Source organism: Danio rerio, chromosome 15 (assembly GCF_049306965.1).
Source record: "Danio rerio strain Tuebingen ecotype United States chromosome 15, GRCz12tu, whole genome shotgun sequence".
Taxonomy (NCBI): Eukaryota; Metazoa; Chordata; class Actinopteri; order Cypriniformes; family Danionidae; genus Danio; species Danio rerio.
The window spans coordinates 12,114,758-12,121,407 of record NC_133190.1 but is presented as its reverse complement, the minus strand read 5'-3'; the positions used below and the strand labels follow the sequence as shown (position 1 = coordinate 12,121,407).

The following is a 6,650-nucleotide window of genomic DNA, read 5'->3' as shown; positions in this document are numbered from 1 at the left end:
TAAAAACTCCTGATCCAAACTCCAATCCAGGTGATGGCAGTAATGCTCAAAACAGCTGGTTGCCAACCGCCACAAAGATCACAAGAAGAAAAGGTTTCGTTGTTCTAAACATTGGATTACGGTCAGAAAGGTAAGGTTTTTACTGCTTATATCCTGTATACTATGCAAATTTATTGCTTAAAACATTTTTCATAGTGGTGGGCAAAGCGAGGCTTCGTGAAACACTGAAACAGTCGAAGCAAATGTGTCGAAGCTTCGAAACGTTTCGAAACCCCACTCTACAGTGACATCTAGTGGTCATTTTTTATGTATTGCACTGAAACAGCTTCAGCAACCAATCCTTCAAGTATCATAGTACAGTGGTTAAGATGTTAGCCTTCCATGCAGGGTTAGTAGGTTTCGAAGCCAGTCTGATGCAGTCGTTTTGAAATGCTTTAATACCAGTTGGTAATGCTTTGCTCTTGTATCGTTTTGTTTCAACATTGGTCTGATATCCGAATAAGCAATTTGTGAATAAATATGTCTTGTTTTTGTCTTAAAACAGGGTTGTTGCTAGATCAGAAATGGTGGCCTGAAGTTATCAAGAATTATTTATATTATTCATTAAATTTCCCATTTTTTGTATTTTATTAATGTCTACCCTAACCCTAAACCCAACCATACTGTAAAAATATTTATTATTGTTTTATAGTGTTACAAAAATGATGCTAAACTGATGGCGTAACTGTAGCTGTATCCTATTTAGGCTACACAAAACAAAAACATGATTAAAATACATAAAACCATGATTTCAGAGTATTTGTACAAGTCGGGATTCGAACCCAAAACATCATTCAAAGCATAGAATCTATTATCAAACACACAGTCCTCTAAGCCAAATGAGACAGAGATTGTTTGGAGACCTTGACACTCAAATGAGGATTCGCTCGGTCTCGAAACGTTTCTAAACTGATCGATGCTTTGAATCGCTTTAGTCACGTGACTAGGTGTTTCGAAACACTTTAGTCACGTGACTTTGGTGCTTCGGATCATGCTTCGGTGCAGGGTTTCGAAACACTTGCGCTTCGGGATCTCGACACTGTGTCGAAACATCAGTTTCACGTCAGCCATCCCTAATTTTTCACAGTGTTAGGTTGTAACAGTGTGCAGTATATTAAAACAATTTGATATGAAATGCAACTTGTTGTAAAGAAACACGACTGAAGCTAATTGCTATACTAACGTGAGAAAGTTCCTGTTCCTTTGTTAGGTTGAAACAGTGTTTAGTGACTGAAAACTATTTAAATTATTTTAAAGAAACATGACTGAAACGAATTTGTGTGTATGCTAGTTTCTGTAGACGAATCTGTTAACGCAAACATGGCAAAACATGTGCTTTTAATTTCTGAGTTAACATTATAATGTAACTGTTATCGCAAATGTTGAAAAAAATTAATTTACAGGCGTGTACTTATTCAACAGTAATAATTCTGTGATTGTGTAAATAAAAATTAATCGTTTTGGATTCATACAATATTATTGTTTAACCCTCTGGGGTCGAAGACCACGTATACGCGTTTTGACCTGTGGTGTCGTCAAACTGCTGAAATGAACTTAAAATACACTTTCAGTTTTGATCGTACAGAGAAGATCAATACATCAATGGAATCTGTTATGCATCTACTTTTTGTTGTGTACACTCACAACAACAACAAACGTGTGTGCTTTTGCAAAATAAGGAAAACAAACAGTGTAGGCATTCTGTCTTCTCTCTCTCCGTGAACTGCTTTTAGAAACGCGTCGGTAAAATGCGCTGAAACTCCGCGAATACAAAACGCACACATATGAGACATGTATTTCTAGAAAGCTTAAAGTGTCTACTTTTAAACGCAGCTATGCATGTTAAAAACAAACAGTGCTTGATAAAGTAATCAGTATGAAATCAACGCTATGTCTAGTTTCTCAGTCTTATCTCATTAGTTTTAATGCGACCACGCCCACTAGACATTGTTATTACAAGCGTCTGAGGCGCAAGCAGACGGTGGTCAGAAAAACACGTCACTAAAATGAAAGGAAACTCGGCAAATAGTCAACAAAGACTATGATTTCTGATATCTATATAAAGCTTGATATGTCTACTTTTGCATTAACCAATTCAAGTCGAAAACAAATTATCTCTTTTTATGTAGTCCGTATAAAAGTAAGGACTTCTCCTATATCGCCTCATTACAGCAGCGTGGTCCCGTGGTCTTGTTTCAGTGACTCCAAATTTTAGTTTTTCACTAACCTTGCATAAACGTTTCTTTCTCAATAACACAAACACATACAAACATGCTGCTTAGGTATGATTGTAGCCCAACTTGTGCTGTTTACAGTGTAATCACATTTTAGCCATTAATATGTTTTTAAGATACTGAAAACAACACAAATGTCAGTGCATGTCAAAACTTTTCCAGAGCCCCAAAACCCCCTCAGACCCCAGAGGGTTAACTTGTTTATGCAGTGCATCACGAAAAGTGATCGAAACTCGACACTGTTTATTATTCTCTTCAAATTATCTAAGAGAAATATACTATTATGTGCTTTAATTCATATGTGTTAGCCTATGTGAATCAATTATACCTTATGTTCAAACTGTAATTTGCGCATGTAAAACTGAAAGCAGATTTTGATAGGGTTTTTTTTGGTTATTGACAGTTATAAATTCTGATTTGAATGAATAGGTAACAATATTTTTTGGTGAAGTCTTATTATTCTTGTTTAACAAAGGTTCGTGAGGTCATTTTGCAGCACATCACAGAGACAAAAGATGCCTATGGCACACTCTTATGAACATGTCAATAGGCATGTTATAGTTAGGTGCTTAAAGTCTTAAAAACTGTACACTGCTGATACATTTTCAACATACTTGAGCTTTTCAGACTTTACTAATTGCTTCATAAACGGCAGAAATGGTTTATTGTTATTAGCTATCATCATCATCATCAAACATTTTCCACAATGGTAGATTAACAGTGTTTAGTAACTTACAACTATCTTTTTTTATTTATTTTAAAGAAATATGACTGATTGACTTAATCTGCTTTCCTATTGGTTTCGTGAACTGGTTTGTGCATTGTGTCACAAAGTGATTGGAACATTTACTGCTATTGGCTTTCATCTGATTTGAAGTAAATCAAAAGCATCTGTATTCATCCAGTAATGTCTAGGTTTTAAATAGAATTTTGGGCTTATGCTAATTGGGTATATTTCGCGGCGAATGAATTTGCAATCCTCTGACTAACTTTTGTAGTCCATTACAAAAACTACACTACCCATAATTCGTCATCAACACTCTGGCGGGTAACGGAAGGTTGTACAGGTGTGTGTGTGTGTGTGTGTGTGTGTGTGTGTGTGTGTGTGTGTGTGTGTGTGTGTGTGTGTGTGTGTGTGTGTGTGTGTGTGGAGTCGGGTCTTTGAGTTGGATCAAGCCAAGATGATGTCAAGCGAAAAAATTCAGGAAAATAATTTGAGCTCTTTGCATCAAACAAGAGGAAGACCAAAGAAAAAAACAAAACAAAGCGATAAAATCACAGAAAAGTCTGGTAAGTAAACAAACTTTCTTACCAAATGATAACACATTACGAGACATGTAATGGTTGACCTTAAAATTAGGTCATAGTAATAGTTAATAGTTTACTAACATGAGCAAACAATGAAAAATTCATGTATTAAAGTTTTTATTCTATTAACATTAATTAATGAAAATACAGTTGATTGTTGTTAGTTAATGTTAACCAGCACAGCTTTACATTTTTATAATACATTAGTAAATGTTGCACTAATTAATAAATGATGTTTAATGTTTGTAAATGCATTACCTAACATGAACGATGGTTCCCGTAACATTACTGTATAGTTAATGGGTCTATTTTGCTGTTAGTTAAAGAGTTAAGTAACAAGTTAGAACGTTATTTTTAGTATTTATAAGTATTTGTTAACATTTGTAATTAAACAAAGCTGTCCACTGTTTTTATTAGCTCAATTCCATTAAGTAATATTTTAAAAACAATATATTATTTATGAAATTACTATTTGTTATAGTTTAACCATTTAAATTAACATTAACTATTAATACTGTATATGCTGTAGAAGTATGTTTCATGTAATCATAGTTACTTAATGTCAACAAATACATCACTATTAAGCATTAAAATTTGACCTCCATTTTAAATGTCATTTTCTAGATAAACCTACTGCAGAAGCCCCTACTTTGTCTATAGCTTTGGCTAAAGCTAAGGCAGAAATTGAAACCTGGAGGGTGAAATGTCAGAACCTGGAAGACAAAATAAATGACTTGACAAAAGAGAGAGACTACCTGAGAGAACAGCTGTCAGATGGTAAAGTTGTTGTGAATGTTTAATGTTGTTTTAATGTTAAAGTGCCACATTAAACATATTGTGAGGTCAGGAAAAAGCTTACTTTTAAGCTTACTTGAGATGTAACAAGAATTGATTATATAGCCTTGCAGTGAAGTTAACATGTGACAAATAAGTCATGCTGTATATGAGTATTAACATATTTTCTTTTTTAATGTAAGCCATCAAGATGGAAAACATACATGTCAAAAATAAAGAGAAGCCTGCAGACATGCCCAAAAGAACAAAACATTCTTTGGAAGATTCAGAAAGTGCATCCGCTGACTCCTCTGAGTCTTCTGACTCAGAGTCATCAAGCTCGGATTCATCAAGAGAGAGGAAGAAGAAGAAGGTGAAGAAAGGGAAGAAAAGAGTTTAAAAAATAAAAAAATCCAAGCATGAAAGCAAATTCTTTCCAAGAGGTAGGTCATGCAAATTTAAATTAGCTAAGATTTTTTTTTTCCTAATGTAAATGTAACATTTGACATTTGTTAAATAGTTCAGCATTAAGTACATAGGTGTATATTACAGTACACATTTGTGATACAATAGTGGCTACATAAAATGTCCCCACTAAGCTAACAAGTGTCCTTTTGTATCGTATTCTACTGTTTATTTTAGTTACTGAACCATGGCAGGTGGTGAAGCGCTACAAAGCAGTGCTGGAGATTTTCGACAGAGGAAGCAACATGACATATGCATTCAGAAAATATGGTGTGGACCGAAACACAATCGTGCAGACTGCAGTTATTGCTGAACTGGCCATTGCAGCTCCAGAAAAATTTTCCGAAATTCAAAACAATCGGGGAGAGAAATTATCAACCATTACCCAAAAATGTCAAGATGCTATTATGGCAGATAAAAGTATTGCACATAAAATACAAGCCATGAAAAAAGAGGGCAAATTGCTTCCAATAAGAAAATAGTTGTTGTTAAGAAAAAAAAATGTGGTTCCAGATTTAATCGCAAAATTTTAGTTGCACAAGTGGTGTTGCACAAGTTTGTTTTTGCACATTTATTTATTTATTTATTTTTTGTATTACTATTATGTTACTTAATTTTTTTTTTTTTATGTTTGAAGCTGCAAAGAATGGCAATGTCCTCATACAATACATGTCTTGCAATGTAATAAAGGTTCTGAAAGTCTAAGTGATACATGGCTTTGAGTGATTTTGGGTCCTGAAAAATCAATGATTATTGTTTTATTAAACTCACAGATGTTAGTTACATTAGTTATTGTTGGGTTAGAGGTAAGTCATGTTAGTAAAGAGTTAATGAATGTTAGTAAAGCATTAGGTAATGTTGAAATATTCTACACTTTACAATGTGTCTTAATTCCATTAACAAACACTTTGTTAATGATATTTCATGTTAGTTAACAGTTAACGAATGTTAGTAAAGCATTAGATAATGTTGGAATAGTTTACACTTTACAATAAGTGTCTTCATTCCATTAATAAACACTTTGTTAATGATATTTCATGTTAGTTAACAGTTAACGAATGTTAGTAAAGCATTAGATAATGTTGGAATAGTTAACACTTTACAATAAGTGTCTTAATTCCATTAATCAACACTTTGTTAATGTTATTTCATGTTAGTTAACAGTTAACGAATGTTAGTAAAGCATTATATAATGTTGGAATAGTTTACACTTTACAATAAGTGTCTTAATTCCATTAATAAACACTTTGTTAATGATAAATCATGTTAGTAAAGAATTAATGGATGTTAGAAAAGCATTAGGTAATGTTGAACTATTATACTACAATAAGTGTCCTAATTCTATTAACAAACACTGTAAATGATATACCATGCTAGTTAACAGTTAACAAACACGAATAACAGTTGAAGTCGAGATGCACTTCAATAGAGGGTCCATTTAGAACTCCTTTGTCCCTGACATTGATCAAGAACTGAACTTATCATAAGCTCTTCCAATTTGTATGCATTGGTATATGAGTAGTTAACATGAACAAATATTTTTGTTTTGTTCATGTTGACTAACACATTAGTTAACATTGTAAGTTTTTATGAACAAGGATTCAGTATTGCTTTATAAATGTGTTGTTCATTATTAGGTCAAGTTATCTAATCCATGAACAGATACATAAATGCATAAGTAAGTAAACATTAACTAAGCTGTTCATGTGAAGATGCATTAGAATATGTGTAAACTAGCATTAACAAAGATAAAGTAATGCTGAGCAAAGTCCTTGTTTACTGTTAGATTATGTTTACTAATGCATTAACTAAGACATAAATAACTGGTTA

At 33.2% G+C, this 6,650-nt stretch overlaps 1 long non-coding RNA gene across 1 annotated transcript; it reads left to right on the top strand.

Moving 5' to 3' along the window:
* Positions 1-3,384: 3,384 nt before the first annotated feature.
* Positions 3,385-5,530, top strand: LOC141377953 (uncharacterized). Its single transcript, XR_012391167.1, has 4 exons — positions 3,385-3,563; positions 4,206-4,358; positions 4,559-4,798; positions 4,998-5,530. It is a non-coding gene; the product is annotated as an uncharacterized lncRNA (long non-coding RNA).
* The last annotated feature ends 1,120 nt before the right edge of the window (positions 5,531-6,650 follow it).